The following is an 18,445-nucleotide window of genomic DNA, read 5'->3' on the forward strand; positions in this document are numbered from 1 at the left end:
CTGACTTGGCTTATCAGTATTTGTGTATAACTTAAAAGGGCAATGATGCGTTTATGCTTTGAAAGTTCAATCACGCGCCCCCCCAAATGTCATTAATGCTATGTTTGTTTGTCTCTTTTGAATTGCAAACGTTTTTACTCAAAACACTTATTCAATTCACACACTACTCACTTCACAACAAACATATTTCTTTCAACCGGTTCACTTGCAAAGTAAGCGCAATTTCTCTCAACCCTAGAACCCTAAATCATCATCTTTATCAATGGCATCATCAAGCTCACATCAGGACATTCCAGAATCTACTTCACAAGAGGCCCCTGCCTACGAAATCAGAGGAAGAACCATGGAACTAGAAGAATGGTAGTTAAAAGTTCAAATAGAAAATCCTGTTGATTTTGAATCTCTAGCTTTCCATGGATGTTGGATCAGAAGCTACTATGAAAAACAAGGGCTTATGCCATACTTCAAAATGTTGAATGGACCAATATACGAAGCCTTGGTAAGGCATTTCTGGGTAAGAGCATCAGTGTATGATAAAGCTGCTGCAGAAGCTGAAGAGAAGCAGTTGGTATTGATTAATCCCTCTCTGGCTGGGAAGACAAGAGAAGTGATGGGTTTGGAACCTTACAAGGGTATGGAAATTAGGTCAAGCGTCTGTGAAATTTCAGTCTTTATTGCTGAATGGCAAATAACATCTGTACTCGGATGAGATGCTTCTGGTAAATATTCAGGAGTGGATATTCCAGATGCTAGGAACAGCCCCTGGAACAAAGAGGTAAACATTTCTATGTTCAACTCCGAGGTGCCAGGAAAGTATGCTGACCTGAGCATAGAAAAGAAAATGCTTCTGAAGATTCAGAATGAAAATCTGCTTCCAAAAGGTGGAGGTAATGATCAACCTTCACTGGGGCAGAAAGTCTTCCTTCATCACTTTATCAAGAAGGAAAAGGTGAATGTGCCTAAGTACCTTTTCAGGTATATGGTTGGCAAGCTGAGGAAGAGTCAAACAGAGAAAAGAAGCTGGGTGCCTTATGGGAGGCTTATATCAGAAATCCTTCATCAAGGAGGGATTTTGGATTTACTCAGTAGTGTTGAAGCCTTCTCAGACGAGCTGCTTGACACTAAGACTGGGAAGTTCATTAATGCTCATACACTCAAGCATATGAAGCTGATCAGCCCTGTCACCAAGCTCAATACTGACTTGAGTGAATCCAGAGCTAAGTCTGATCTCATGAAGGACTTTCCACCCATATGCAAGAAGGATCCTATTGATGTTCAGATTAACTTCATCAAGGATTATTATGAGACATATAATAAGGTCATCAGGCTAGAGGATGTACCTGAAGAGATGTATGGTGGTACTCTGCCAGTTGCTAAAGGAAGAAAATCAAAGAGGAAGGGCATGACAGAAGAAGAATATCTGGAAGCTGAACAACCTGCAAAGAAGGCAAAGAAAGAAAAAGTTGCTTCTAATAAGCTTAAGATTGGTGGTTCTGGAATGTCATCAATTGAGGAAGAAGTTGAGGACCTGGACACAAATGTGGTCCTGAACAGGAAAACTAGAAGTGGAAAAGTTGCTGCTTCCTCAACTGCTCCGGATCAACCTACAATACCTAAGAAGAAGAGGAAGCCAACAATAAGGAAGATCAAGGAATCTCCTTATGTTATTGAGGAAGTAGAAGATGTTGAAGCTTCTACAAACTTGGTTACAAAGGAATTAAAGAGGAAGAAAGCAGAAGAAGTTACTGCTGCTGCTGCATCGGGAGTTGGTGAAGTAGCTGAAAAAGCTTTGGAAATCACTGCTGAACTACAAGAGATTGTAACTTCAGAAGCTTCAAAACTACTGATGGCTTCTGATATTGCTGAAGATGTTCAGAAGAAAACAGCAGATAGTTCAGAAACTTCTATGACAGGTAATGTCTCTACTCACACAGAACCTGTAATACATGAGATATCTGATTCCTCTTCATCCACCTTATCATCATCCTCTGATTCTGATGATGATAAACCCTTAGGTAAACATTATCCAAATCTATTAAAAATCCATCCAACATCAACCAAAACTTACAAAATGCCCTCTCAGTAAATTCCCTTTGAACCAATGTTTCCAACTATCCATAGAAAAGTAGGTGAGTTACTTGAACTCAGAAGCAGTAGACTACCCCCTAACCATCCTGATCAACCTCAAAATATTCCACCTCTCAACATGATTTTACCTGACATTGTTGATAGTGAGTCTAACTTACAAAAAGCCTCTAAAGTGGCTTCTATGGAAATTGCTTCAGAAAGCCCCCATCATCATCAACCACCAAATCAACAATTTGACCCATAAATTATCACTGACCCAATAGCTAGTCCTAAACATGTTTCTGCATCTGAGCATGTTTCAGTACCTGAGCCTGCTGTTTCTGAACACACTGTTCCTGAACAACTTGCTCCTGAGCTAACCCAATCATCCACCATTCCTTTACCTGTACATGTTGTCAAGATAACCCGCTTTGATGGTGTTTCTATAACCACAGATATGGATATTGATTCTGAGGATGATCAAGATGAGCCTCAATCCTCTGACATGGTTATAGATATTATCCCTGATCAACCTTCAACCAGCAACCTTGAAACTACAAATGGCCAATCATCATCAAATCTAGCCATAGTACCTACAGTTTCACCAAAATCGTCTAGAAAACCTTCACCACCCACCAGATTCCTAGATTCACATGTATTACAAGCTGTGTGAGAAGATATTGTTGATGAGTTAATCAAGCTCATAAAAGGGAGAAGTGACTTGGGTCACAAGGTCAGTTATCAGAAGCAACGGAGGAGACTTAAAGAAAGAGTACTTAATGTTATATCAGCACTGCATGACTCTTGTATAGAAGATCAAGAACAAGCTAAGCAGAAGCTGGAAGACTGGTTAAATGGTATTGAAGAAAGTCTTGATTATATACAGGTCCTTGGAACCTGGGTGAAGAATCCACTGAGCTTAAGAGGAAGAGAACCTAAAGATTTTCTCCCTAACTTTATTCACCCTAAGGATCTGGATCTCTCATTCCTTTCTAAGATCAACTTGAGCAAAGCTGCACCTGATCTGGCTCTAGTTCAGAAGAATAAGGTGTTAGAAGAAAGGAATAAGGAGCTAGAAAGAGAGCTACTTGAACAGAAGGTACTGCTGTCAGAGTACAAAGCTGAGACTGATGCTAAGTTGGATCAGAGAAGAAAAGCTCATCAAGTCAACAGAAGATATCAAGTCAGAGATGGATAAGAAACTTGCTGAAACAAATAAGTTACTCAAGAAGATTTTGGAGAACCAAAGCAAGCCAAACCCTTAGTTGCACACCTTAAGCTTGCCTAATTTTCTTTGTTCATGCTTCTGATATGTTCTGTTTCATCACTTGATTCTGAATTAGTTTTTGGTTCTGATTATCATTTGCTTCTGAACTCTTTGAATATTTTTTTTCATCTTAGCTATTGGAACTGATAACGTGATTCTAGGAAAGAAGTCTCTCTTCTTTTTCTATATATGAAATTCACCAATGGACGCTGTCAAAACCAGCTGGACTATGTACGAGTACACTCTTGCTAACAAGCCTCACGTATGGCATTTGGGAAAACTAAACTTCCCTTTTGTTCGTTATTTCATTAATGATTAATTAATGTATTGGTAACTACTAATTATTTTTATATATAAATTGTAACGCCCCGGATTTTGATCCAAGACATTACGTCTAAATCATTTTCTTTTTCTGAAAAACACTACTATTTATTTATTTCATCAATAATATATATTATAGCAAAACCTATACAAAATTCTTAACATAATCTAATTAAAATTCTTAAACTAATATCCTTCAAAATTACTTCTAAAATTACAATTCAATAAAAAAACCCAATTTGTCCCCCGTACGCACTTCAAGCAAAAACTTCAAAGCATAGACCATCTCTTCTTTCATACCTAAAATGTTAGTGTAACGGTCAATTTCCTTATCCAAATTGGTTCATACTCAAAGCACCAGAAACAATGTCATGAAATAGGTAATATCAAAACTTATCAATCAAAAAGAATTAAGAAAAATACATTCAAGTCATATGCTTCAAAGTAAGGTTCGCACACATCTTATTTGCAATAAAATAGTTTTAAGTCAATAATCAATCACATCTATACAACAGACTCAATGCAATTATGTGTAAGATGCATGCTCTTATAACTATATGATCCGGATATAATTCCCGCCACTAAGGCATCCACATAGAATATAATTGCAATTCCCGCCACTAAGGCATCCACACAGAATATAATTGTAATTCCAGCCACTAAGGCACCACACAGATGCATATGCCATGCATGATCATGAAAATGCAGACTAAAACTCGCCATTAAGGCACCACACAGAATATAATTATAACCCGCCACTAAGGCACCACACAGATATGTAATATTAACCCGCCACTAAGGCAATTACAACCAAATATTAACGCATCATCAAACACACAACCAACAGTCAATCATTTCACAAACTCACATATTCATCTTTCTCTTTTCTTTAATTCATAAAAAAAAAAGTAACACTTCCTTTCCAACACCACAAAAACATAGAAAGCATAATAATATAAATATATTAATTCACACCACATTATCATACACAACTTTCATATAAAACATAATTAAGAATAGTCATAATTAAGAATAATCACTTTTAGAAAGGATTAACTTTTACCATGAAAATACATTTTAATTATTTTTCTGTTTAAAAGACAAGAATTGCTACCACTATTTAATAACACAGTCCTAGCACTTAGTAAGAAGTGTGGGGAAAAACCCTTACCTCGCCCTTTTTCCGTTCCTGATAGGAAAGGTTAGTCCCACTAATTGCTCGCACACCGAACGGTTCAAAACTTCAAGGGGACAAGTTCTGATATAAGGAACAAAACAAAAAAAAAAATAAGAATAAAGAGAATAGAAAAGAGGCTGGTTTGAGTCCCGCACAGAATAAAAGTAAAACCTTCGTAGGAAAATAGCTTATGAGTATAGGGCTTTGATTGAAATGCCAAGTGAAGAATAAATATAAAATCTTAGCTCTCACACAAAAATGGAATGAATATGGATGAACAAGAGGGTAGGACAAAGATAGTGGCGTGAATATGATGATCATAATGTTGGAGTGTAGAAGAAGGGATTGTATTCATATGTCAAAGGAAAGAGAGGACGTCCATGTACCAAATATGAGAAATGTTCATTCTTCTATTCACATCATGGTATTGTGTTAAGGCAATAAAGTGGAATTATTGTTGATGATTCCTTGATGACCAAAGATATATGGTAATTGAATAACATTCAAGAGTACAGGAAGAGACAAGAAAGTAATTCTTTTCCTTAAATGAGAGAAAAATCAGATTTTGTTTGGAATCATTAAAGAAGGATTATGCAGACCTAATGAGAGAAAGTGTAAACAAAATAATAGCGTGGGAGGGAAAGATCAGGGAGAGTATTGAGAGGATGGAGGTTATCAAGAAGTGGTTATTTCTTTAGGCAACAAGGAGGTTTCACGTATGAAAAGAAGGAAGAAAATAGGGAAATAAATCATGAGTCTTCTAATGGATGAAAAACGGTTTATGAAGGCTCCCCTGTTGGAATATTTTATTATTTAATAATATTTCAATATCATTATGTGGGCAAATATCGTAATAATAATTATATTAGCTATTTATCAATTGTGAGCCTTAATTGATTAGTGATCAAATTAAGTAATAAGGCTATTAGATTTCTAATTGAGTAATTAATTAAATTTTTAATTAGTTGATATGGACTCAATGAGTGGATGTCCGGATGACCCATTAACGGAATAATGGGAAACCCTGATGGCCATCCAATATAAAAGAGGCTATGGTCTCCAATATACCGTACACAGCAAACTCTCTCTTCTCCCCATCTGAAGACAACTTGAGGAAGAACCAAATCAGCCGCTGCTAAACCTCGTTGTGTGTTTCATATCATCGTATCTCTTTCTTCATCGTTGCTTGAGAGGGCTACCATCTCTTTCTTTATCGTTGATTGAGAGGGATTCCATGAAACTTTATCCAGGTATTTCCTAATACCCTAATTTTTAATATCCTTGATAAATCAAACATGTCGTAGATCCAATCATAGTCATGTTCAATGTTTTGTTTGCTTCCGCTATTTGATTCATAAATCTGTTTTTATGAAAACCTAAATTTCCAACAAGTGGTATCAGAGCGGGTCTTCATGTTTGATTTATTAGGATTTGCTTGAATTACGCATGTTTAGATTTTATATTTTATGAACGCCGGCTATTGAATCATATTCTTGACGTGTGTTCGGCGTTTGTAGATCCAATACCTAATCTCTCACTAAGGGACAATGGCATCAAACTAATATTCTCCCCCAAATCACATGTTGTTCTTTCTATAGTCTTGGATCCTATGTCACATGGTATGGAAAAACTCTCGGGATCCTTAAGTTTAGATGACAATTTGATTGCAATAGATTTCCTAAACTGTTCATCTAACTTGGACTCATCAAACCCTTGTGGGAAATGAATTTTTGGCTCATATGGTGGTGATATGTGAGGCTTTCCACTTTCTACTACAACTTTCTCACTTTGTGGCTTTTCACTCTCTACCTCAACCTCAATTTTCTTGGTTTCCACAACGGGGTCTTCTAATTGCTTACCATCCCTAGGTGTAATAGCATTTATTGGACTTTTGGGGTTGGTTTCAGTTTGACTCGGGATGACTCCGGAGGGTTGTGGGTAAGAGGTTACTTGTTGGGCTACTTGGGGGATTTGAGTCTCAAGCATTTTGTTGTGAGTAGAAAGAGAATCCACTTTTGCGGAAAGCCTATTGAGAGAGTCATTCAAAATTCCAGCTTTGACTTTAAACTCTTGGTTATGCCTAATGTTATCTAATTCAAAATTTTCTATCAAAAGTTTCAAGTCGGATTTTTGAGAGACTCTTTGGTTGTTTGCAAAACCGGGTGGTGATGTTTGTTGTCCAAAAAGATTTTGAGGGGTTTGAGAAAAAATTTGATCATTCCTAAACCCATAGTTTACCTGCTCGGGACTTCTAACAACACTACCTAGTTGACATTCAACACCAGTGTGACCAAAAATTTCATAAGCTTTACAAGGTGGTGAAAGGGGAGAAAAGGTCCATTGATAAAGGTTTTGAGCCATGCCTGAAATCAAAACAGTTAGAGATAGAATAGAAAAAGAGAAAGAGAGAGAGAGAGAGAGAGAGAGAGAGAGAGAGAGAGATGTTTTTTTTTATTTTTTTTTTATAAATATATATATATGAAACAAATATAAAACGAAAATAGAATAAAACAGAATAAAGTAAAGATTTTTTTTTTGAAAGAAATATAAAAACAATAAAATAAAATAAAATAAAACAACGAAAAAGATTTTTTTTTAGTCTAATCACTATTAAAAAGTTAATCAAATTACAACAACTCCCCGGCAACGGCGCCAAAAACTTGATAGAGCCAAACCGCAAGTGCACGGCCTATCGAAGTAATAGTAGTAAGAAGAGTATCGTTCCGCTAGGGAGTTGTGAATTCAATTAGCTTTTAGAGAATGATTAGAAAAGAAGAACCCTTATGAAATAGGGGGTTAATTGCTGAAGATAAATAACAATAATAATAAAAGAGCCTTGGGATTATTGGTTTATCATAATAACAAACCCTTCACTAGACAAGACTTAAACATCTAATTTCATGGTTTACACCTTAATTCCTAAAGACCGGTTTCCCTTAGCCCCTCACCTTTCTGATGAAAGTCCGATGAGAGTTTACTTCTAGTAACCAAGCCTATTTCACTGACATGATTACTAGAAGATGCATAGAGGATTGAAACTACTCTTTGTCTCAATAATTGCAAAGACTATTTCACTGTTTTGCAATTATTGTCTAGATTCACTTGTTCCAACATCAAAGCTCCGCTCTCGCTTTATGAATTGATGTTTGGGATGATGGATTAACGATTATCAAACCCTCCGCTTTCGCTTCCACAGTTTGATAATTGTTAATCCACGTTAAGACGGTGAATCTAGATTAGAAATTAGGGTTACATAGAAATTAGGGTTTAAGCTTGGTTTGTTTAGGATTATGTCATTAGACTTACCAACAATCCCAAGACAAAGAAGTGTCTACTCACTAACGTTCATTGTAGACATAGGGGAAGAAGAGAGAAAGCAGTAAAAGAACAGTAATATAAAAGTGAACTTTTATTCCAAGAACAAAAGATGAATGTTTATGATGGAGTGCTACTCTATTTATAGCTTTACAATTGACTTAGAAACTAAGCTACTATAAGGGCAAAACAGTAAAGCTGCAACGGAGTAACTTGGGCTTGAAGAAAAGCAGCAAAAGTGGTCCTGGAGGGTGGCACGGCCGTGCCACATGTTGGCACGGGCCGTGCCAAGCTTCTGACTTGGTAGAGACATATTTTTGTCTCGTATCTTCGTATTCTTGTATTGTATTTGCTCCAGTCCTCTTTCTTTTGCTCCAATACACCTTCCACCATATATTCGTTCCTAAAATATAATAAAATGCAATTTGAAGTAAAAGATTCAAAAAGGAAATAATATTAAAATAAAATAAAACCAAATCTAAATAAAACGATACTAAATAATGCAATAAAATAGACTATTCTATGACTCATCACTGCTTTATATAGTCTCTTTTCTTTTTTGAAAAAACCTGTCAAAGTACTAATGTAAACTGCCTCATTTTATATACTCTTAGGGAGTCATTTTCAAGTAGCTAATGTAAACGGCGTTAATGACGAATTAGATGATACTTCTAACTCAGGTATATGCTTTTTTATTTATTTAAGATATATTACTGCTACTTTGTCATTATTCAAAATTTCATCAATGTTTAAATTGACTTATATAGATAATTAATAATATTCTCTTTGAAGCAAATGGATATTCAGAATATTTTGATATTGGCCAACCAAATTGGATATGTGGAGATTGTGGTGCAATGATGTGGTACGAAGAGCAATCACGAAAGCATTTTCGTCCCTCCAATCCAAAATTTTCAATGTGTTGCAGTCAAGGCGATATTGAAATTGCTCCATACCCTCGCCTCCCACAAACTTTGCACGACTTATATCACAAACATGACAGAAGGAGTAAAACTTTTTTGGACAATATTAGATATTTCAATAGCATGTTTGCTTTCACATCAATTGGTGGAAATATTAACACATCGTTAAATAATGGAAATGCCCCTCCGACGTTTGTCATGAATGGAGAAAATTATCATCAAATTGGAAGCCTATTGGCTTTGCCAGCAAAGAAGCCAAAGTTTGCTCAACAATACATCTATGACACTGAAAATGAAATTTCCAATAGAATGTCTGCTGTTGGGTAATTTTACTAGATTTTATTACCTTTTTTTTTCTTCTAAAGATTTTCGTTTATATAAATATTTATTTAGCAGTTCATTATATTACATCCACAATTGTTTAAATACTTTATTTTCAATAATATTTTACTTTTTATAATATTTGGCAGGATGGAAGGTGAAGATTTGGCATTCAAATCTTCAATTGTTAAGGATATAAGAGAAGCACTTCACAACTGCGGCAATCCCTATGTGAAAACATACACTACAATTAGGGACACATTAACAACACAAGATGCTCCAGCAATTAAGTTAAGAATATTAGGCAAGAGAGGTCGTGATGGTAGAAGATACAACCTTCCGACTGCATCAGAGGTTGCAGCCTTAGTTGTAGGTGATTTCGATGCTGCAGACTTTGATAGAGATGTCGTTGTTGAGACTCGGTCTAGACTCTTGCAACGTATCTCAGTCTTTCATCCAGCTTATTGGCCGTTGCAGTATCCACTTTTATTTCCTAGAGGAGAAGATGGGTATAGAAAAGACATTCCGTTCAAAGAAGGATCAAAGACATCCAAAAGGAAAAGAAAGTTTACTACACAATTAGAGTGGGTTGCTTATAGAATTCAACAAAGAGCTACTGACCAGTCAACAATAGTGTTTTCTAAAAGGTTACTTCATCAATTTATGGTGGATTCGTTTAGTACGATAGAGTGTTCGCAGTTGAAATACATGAGAGATCATCAGAAAGACTTGAGAGCTGACATGTACAAGGGTTTAACTGAGTCCATTCTCATAGGAGAAACAGATCCAGCAACAGCAAGAAAGAGAATCATATTGCCATCAACTTTTGTTGGTGGAGTAAGATATATGATACAAAACTATCAAGATGCTATGACCATTTGCGCTTGGGCTGGATATCCTGATTTATTTATCACGTTCACCTGTAACCATAAATGGCCTGAAGTTGTTGATTTTTTGAAGCCATATCACCTCAAACCCAAAGACCGACCCAACTTGGTAAGTCAGTTGTTCAAAATTAAACTTGATCACCTAATAAAGGATATCAAGAAAGGTGATATTTTTGGCAAAGTTAAAGCAGGTATACATGTCTTCTTAATATAACATATGCGTTATTTTTCCCTTTTAATTTTTTCTTTTCAATATTTAAATATATTATGATTCATTTTTTTTATTATGTCCAACTATATTGCAGTATCACCTACCATATTTTTTTTTTAACAGTCAATCAACGGGGACATTTGCATACATTATATAAATAACTTATTGTCTTCAAAATGCAAGGATACATATGACTTATAGAAATGAGACACATATGCTGCATACATACAATTTAAATTACAATAAAATGAAGTTACCTTTTTGTCACTCCAACCGGGATAATTATTCGGCCTAGGATGAATATAGATTACAATCGACATAACAGCCATGAATTGAGTTCCAACATTGATGACAGTTCAATCTAAGCTAGCAATTTCCTTTTTAGGAGAAAGTTTTCGGCACTACCTCTAATCCAAAGCCAAAATTATGATCCATACTCATTATAGATAAATTCATATTCATTATACATACATGGCTTTGAACCAACGAAGTGTCTGATATTCATACTCATTATGCATCTGAGTCGTAATTATGATCCATACACATATATTTTTTTTAACTTAATAATATGTTTATATTTATTTTGCAGTCATATATACAATTGAATTTCAGAAGCGTGGACTACCGCATGCTCACATATTCGTTTTCTTACAACCAAATCGTAGATTGCTCCATCCTCATGATATCGACAAAATTATATCGGCTGAGCTTCCAGACAAAGATAGAGATCCTGAGTTGTTTAAAATTGTATCTTCACTTATGATACATGGTCCCTGTGGTAATCAAAATATAAATTCACCTTGCATGCACAAGGGTAAGTGTACCAAACGCTTTCCAAAAAAGTTCGTTGATTCTACAGTTATTGATGCAGAAGGTTATCCAGTATATAGAAGGAGAGACAATGGTGTGTGCATTAAAAAAAAATGACTCATTTGTTGATAATAGATATGTGGTTCCATACATAAACAATTGTTATTGAAGTATAATGCTCATATCAATGTGGAGTGGTGCAATCAGTCACGATCTATAAAATATCTTTTTAAATATGTCAACAAAGGGCATGATCGTGTTACTGTTGGATCTTATACCGGTCATAAAGATAGAAACACTGTTGATCGTTTGGATGAAATAAAGATGTACTATGACTGTAGATATCTATCAGCATGTGAAGCTGCTTGGAGGATATTTTTGTTTGATATCAATTATAGAGAGCCATCAGTTGAAAGGCTGAATTTTCATCTTGAGGATGAACAGTATGTGGTTTTTCCTGATGATGCATCAATTGAGCAAGTTGTAGAGAAGCCGTATATTGATTGCACCAAATTTTTGGCATGGATGGAGGCTAATAAAAAATACCCTGAGGCAAGAAATCTTACATACATTGAGTTTCCAACAAAATTTGTATGGAAAGATAGAGAGCATCAATGGACTCCACGTAAAAGAGGGTATTCTATTGGAAGGCTTCATTTTGCAGCACCTGGGTCTGGTCAAAGGTTTTATTTAAGGACTTTGTTGAATTATGTGAAGGGTCCTACATCTTATGATGATATCAAAACAGTTGATAACATTAAATATCAAAATTTCAAGGATGCCTGTTTTGCATTGGGGTTGCTAGATGATGACAAAGAGTTTATAGACGCACTTCTGGAGGCAAGCCAATGGGGTTCAGGGAGCTTTTTACGTAGACTATTTGTAGCTTTGTTGCTGTCAGATCAATGAGTCGGCCAGAGATTGTTTGGAATAAAACTTGGGAGCATTTGAGTGATGATATACAACACAAACAAAGACAAGTGCTGCGTTTTCATGGTAGTTTTAAATTTGTAATTTTTGGCCTCATATTAAATTGATTAATTTTCAATTTTTGAATTAATTATAAATTCTATTCAATTTGCAGATTTGGTCTTAACTCCCGAGCAATTGAAGAGCTACGCTTTGGTTGAAATTGAGATTTTGTTGCAGAGTAGTAATGACAATTTAGAAAATTATCCAGAAATGCCGCTGGCAGATAACGAATTGTTACCTGACATAGACAACCGATTGATTCATGATGAGTTGAGCTATAATAAGAAGTCTTTAGCTGAGGAGCATCGTCAATTGATGTCAACGATGACTGATGAACAGAGGAGAATATATGACCGAATCATGACAAGGGTTGCAGACAACAGACCAGGGTTATTTTTTCTTTATGGATATGGAGGAACTGGCAAGACTTACATTTGGAGGGCAATGGTTGTAGCATTAAGGTCTACAGGTGAGATGGTTCTAACTGTAGCGTCAAGTGGAATAGCTGCATTACTAATTCCTGGTGGAAGAACTGCACACTCAAGGTTTGCCATTCCTATCAATGTTGATGAATGCTCGACGTGTGATATAGCTCCAAAAGATCCATCAGCTAATTTAATTCGTCGTGCACAACTAATCATATGGGATGAAGCGCCTATGATGCACAAACATTGCTTTGAAGCCGTTGATCGTACTTTCAAGGATATAATGCAAAACAAAGATATCCCATTTGGTGGAAAAGTAGTTGTTTTGGGTGGTGATTTTCGTCAGATTCTTCCTGTTGTACCTAAAGGACCAAGACCAGAAATTGTTCGTTCTACTATAAATTCTTCTTATCTTTGGAATGATTGTGAGGTCCTTACATTGACTACAAACATGAGACTTCTAACTGGAAGCACAGATTCTGACATTGAAGAGACAAAGAATTTCTCAGAGTGGATATTGGGAATTGGTGATGGAACTATTGGGGTACCTCATGATTTGGACATCACGCTCCAGATACCACAAGATTTGTTAATTAAGAGCTTTGGCGACCCACTTTCAGCTATTGTTCAGAGCACGTATCCAAATCTATTGAACAACATCAATGATCCATCTTTTTTTTCAAGATAGGGCTATATTAGCACCTATAAATGCAATTGTTGAAGCCATCAATCCGTATATGTTGGATTTAATACCTGGAGATGAAAAAATTTATTTGAGTTGTGATTCTCTATGTAATGCCAACTCAAATGTTGACATGCTAGATGATGTGCACACTCCTGAATTTCTAAACACCATTGTTGCTTCAGGAATTCCAAATCACAAGTTAAGGTTGAAAGTTGGAGTCCTAGTAATGTTGTTGAGGAATATTGACCAATCTTTAGGATTGTGCAATGGTACACATTTGATAATTACCAGAATGGGGAGATATGTGCTTGAAGGCAACATTATATCTGGTAGTAATGCTGGTCAAAAAGTTTTTATTCCAAGGTTATCACTCATTCCTTCTGATAAAAAATACCTTTTCAGTATCAACGTCGGCAATTTCCATTAGTTGTTTCATTTGCCATGACTATCAACAAGAGTCAGGGTCAGTCACTTAAGCATGTTGGAGTATACCTTCCGCAATCAATTTTTTCACATGGCCAACTATATGTTGCAATGTCAAGGGTTATTTCAAGGAAAGGCTTAAAGATTTTGATAACTGACGATGAAGGTCAAGATACAAATGAAACAACAAATGTAGTTTACAAAGAAGTCTTTCAGAATGTTCGGTAGTAAGTTATTGACTCTTTTCTCAAATTTAATGTATCCTGATTTTTGGTATTCAAAATGAATTTTGTTCCTTTTATTCAATAGTATCATTGTAGTCTTTATTGAAATATTTTCAATAATACATTTAAAAATGTACACGACTCATAATACCTTCCATGTCATGCTTATATATGACACTCAAGCGTATCGTTCTTTGTGCTAGCCCACATTTGAGTTCGTTCAATCAGGTAATGCCCTTCACATTGTTAAAAATTAAATATATAAGTTAACCTTCAAAATTTAATTGCAGAAGCTGAAAATTCCAGCCAACAGTAGAGGCTGTCTACACTACTACAAGTTCAATCTATTACAACAACTTATCTGACATGGATTACAAGCAATAATATTATAAAAGTAAGCAATACCTCAATAGGCTACATTCCCAAAATCTATATAAAGGTAGCAATACCTCAGTGTAGTCTTTATTAAAATGTTATATATAATACATTTAAGTATGTCGACAACTAATAATTTAATCAATTTGATTTTCATATATGAAACCCCATACATACCCGTGCATCGCACGGGTCGGGGTCTAGTTGCTTCTAAAATTAAGGAAATCACTATACAGGTAGTTTCTGAAAAATGCACCCACGTTGACACACTTTCTTGTTTATATTATTCCTATATTTAAGGATTATAAGAACTAGTAAGGAGGGATAAAAATCGGTATAAGTATGTGTTGATCATGTGCAGATAAAAGTGCAAAACATGTGCCAAATGACCGTTATTGTAGAAGAGGAAAATAAGGAAGGAATGGCACACATGTGAGTGGCGGTTGTTGCTATTATTATCACAAGCAATACATGGCTAAGATATAATAAACGTTAATCACCAAGTTACTTAATATTATAGATAATTCTTTGACCCAGCAAACAAACTCAAGGGACATGGTCATTGAGTTAAATTAACTAGTTATATGTAAATAAACATATGAAATATATTTAGGGCAAACTTAATTTTAATTAGTTTTGAAAGAAAACAAAACACTAAAAATGACATATACAGTGTATACAGGGATGTTACATCAATGATTAATTAATGTATTGGCAACTACTAACTATTTTTATATATAAATAATTGTGCAGGCTCCTTTTGTTGTTTGCCGTGTGTTTGACTGCCCACCAGGGATGGATCTGAATGGTGAGTTCAGAGCCTTAACTTGAAGAAGGCGATGCTGCTGGCGATGACTCTGATGTCTTAGAAACCTATGGGGGCTGGTGTTTGTGATGCTGTTGCTGGTCCTGCTGTTGAGCAAGGTGATGCATCGTATTTGCAGGTAAAATATATTCCGTTCACTACAAGAAAACATCGATTTAGCGTCAGCCATAAATGCACTCTAAAAGGGATAAAGTGGATGCTAACAGTGATTTAGCGTCGGGGTCGAGGGCAGGCTAAAAAAGTCGAAGCTACTGGGTAGAGTCGGCTCTCTAGCATCCGAGGCTAATGTTGTCTCGATTAGGCCGAGTATAAGTCCGACTCTAATTGCATCTGAGGCTAATAATTCCATCATCTTTGAAGTCAACCAAATCATTTAGAGTCTATCGAACCGACGCTAAAGTCAACAAAGAAATGGTCAACTAAATCCTGTAGAGCCGGCCAAGCGACGCTAAAGTCAAGAATGAAAAAGTCAAGGAATTCCTGTAGAGTCGGCCAACCGAAGCTAAAGTACACTAAATTCTATAGAGTTGGCTGGGCCGACGCTAGAGCCAGCTTGAAAGAAAAAAAAACATTTATATTTGTTGGTTCCGTGCTATCAAACATTTTTTGTCACGTTTCACTTCACTTGCAATAACATAACAAACATGTTCAGCATAGCGGTTGTTGTGATACTACAAAATAGTTTAAAACTACAAAATAACAATCCAAAACGTTGCAACTACTAATAATAATAATAATAGAAGTTATTTGTATGTAAACAACTTACGTAAGTTCAATCCTTAAAAAAAAAAGACTTACGTAAGTTCAAAATTTATCAGTACATCACAACTAATTAATTACATAATGACTAGTTATATGGATTTAGAAGAGCACTGGAAATAAAAGTTTGATTGAGACAACAAGAGCAGATAATAACTGATAACTCAATACTTATAACACAGATAAAGGCTTAATGTAATTACTAGCTCACATAAATGGATGTCTAAAACCTGTTAAGCAAGCCAAAACAACTCCAATTGACTTCAACGAAGACCCGGACAGCTACCATAAAACCCCAATTAGACCCATCACCCTTCAGCACCTACAAAACACCAAACAAAAGAATCCACTTTACTTAAGTGATACTTCAATCATGCCAAACATCATATAATATCCCCAAGAATCAAATATATCGGTAGTTTCAAAACTCACCATTCTCACATCATGTCACAAAAGAATCCACTTACATTTTGTCCCAATTTTTTAGATATTCAAGACATGCATCCAGCTAGTCAAATTGGAAAGAACTTTTACACCAACAAGAAACAAATCAAACTCTATAACACATTGATGTTAAAGACTCTACTCCTAAGTCATAAAAGCAGCCAGATTAACGTTGGTTACCTAGCTGATATAACACCCTTGCTTCTGCATAACACATACGTTGTAGTATCACAACAAACTCTATAACACCCATGTTCGTAGATATATTAGTTTTCTACTTATTAATTTTCTATAAATCTATGACATCATGACAGCAAGTTCAGTTCTAACAGTCCTAATACAATTAAAGGTAAGCTCCTGTTATAATGTTTTTTAGAGTATCTATATAAGAAAATTCATAAGAAGTCACTAAATTCTAGAAATATAGGAGTACTAATACATATAAATTTCTGTTCGTATTGACTACTGAAAGTTTGGCATGATATACCTTGTATTCTAACTACTAGCATGTCATGAAACAATCTCTTGCACAATTAATAATTTGCAGGTTTGCAGATATAGTAGTTTTTCCTACTCACTAATTTTCTATAATTGCTTGATGAATGTTCAACTGCCCTATTAATATAAATCTTTTGGTTTCATATGCATACAACAGATACTAATTCTATTATTAATTTCCAGTACAAAAATCACAAGCACATTATAAGACAAACCTATCATATGTATATGCACAATAACTGATTTCCATACATTTCTAGATTTTCTGAATTTGCTATTATATACCCTTGCTTCTATCACTTCTATAGGGTAATTTGCATATGTATATTCTCAGCACTCATTGACTAGTCACAGAAACTAAACTATACAAATTTACCAATCATTGAAATGGGATTCAAGCATTTTGGCCCTCTAGTCCTATGTTATCCACTATAATTTATCAAACTAGCATATTATAAGGCAAAGTCTTTATACATATATCCTATACAGTGAATGAATTCGATGTAGTTTAATCTATTATTCTATACTTACTTCAATTATTCCTATAGGTAGGTTACAAATATACATGTGTTCTTTGTACTCATTTTCACAAGTATTACTCCAATAAACTAAGATGTCTCTACCTCTGTTGTCAAACGCGGCCGCTCCCGGCGCTATCGCGGCACGGAGAGGCCAAAAATGAACTGCCGCGTCACAACGCCACCACACAGCGCGTTTGGAGAAAGCGGGTTTCGCGGCTGCAATCCAGTGGAGCGGGGCGGACCAAAAGCGGGTCAAGGCGGCCACTTTTCACTTAAAACCATTTTTCAGGGTCGAAACAGCTGGATATGAGATTGGAACAACTGGATCTGAGGTCGAAATGAAAGAAGAATGAGAAGAAATGAAAGATAATGATGAACAGAGAATGGTTGGAGAAGAAGATGGTCTGGCGGCAGCTACAGAAAGAGGAGAAAGCTTGGGTTTTATTATTTTGTTTTATAGTAGGGTATTGGGCTAGGCCCAATCTATCAATCTATTTCTGATTTGAACTTCTTTACCCATTTAACAACCATTGAGTCTTTTTCTTTACCCCCTTTTTTTCTTTCTTTGTGCTAGACCAAAAAATTAGTTATGTTTCTCTTTTAAAAAAAATCAATTAATTTAAATAAGTAACAATGTGTAATAATACTAATTACGAATAAGCTCATAAAAATATACTGAATGTCAATATTAAGTATATTTTTTAATACTAAAAATCAATTAAGTTTTTATTAAAATTGAAAATAAACTAATTATAAGTGAAAATGAATTAATAATCTTTAATTTTTGATCTATATTAATACTAAAATCAACATCATACTATTTTAGTATTAAATATATTAGTGTCCGCGTCATGTAATAGCGCACGCGTCACGCCCGCATACTGTGCCGCGTCAATTTTTGGGGTGGCCGCGCCGCGTCGCGTTTCCGCTTTGACAACAGAGGTCTCTACAATTTGTTGAAGTCTTTTAGCTTCACAACTGTCACTATATTTAT

General features: G+C 35.4%; 1 long non-coding RNA gene and 1 pseudogene across 1 annotated transcript; one reads left to right on the forward strand and one right to left on the reverse strand.

The window, feature by feature from the left end:
- Positions 1 to 8,809: 8,809 nt before the first annotated feature.
- On the forward strand, positions 8,810 to 14,032 carry LOC146915561 (uncharacterized; annotated as a pseudogene).
- Positions 14,033 to 16,039: 2,007 nt separating this feature from the next.
- LOC146915562 (uncharacterized) lies at positions 16,040 to 16,630 on the reverse strand. The gene is made up of 2 exons (XR_015013364.1): positions 16,421 to 16,630; positions 16,040 to 16,310 (listed from the first exon to the last, which is right to left on the reverse strand). It is a non-coding gene; the product is annotated as an uncharacterized LOC146915562 (long non-coding RNA).
- Positions 16,631 to 18,445: the final 1,815 nt, after the last annotated feature.

Source organism: Medicago sativa, chromosome 6, assembly GCF_051527215.1.
Source record: "Medicago sativa cultivar Bolivia chromosome 6, Bolivia_mono, whole genome shotgun sequence".
NCBI lineage: Eukaryota > Viridiplantae > Streptophyta > Magnoliopsida > Fabales > Fabaceae > Medicago > Medicago sativa.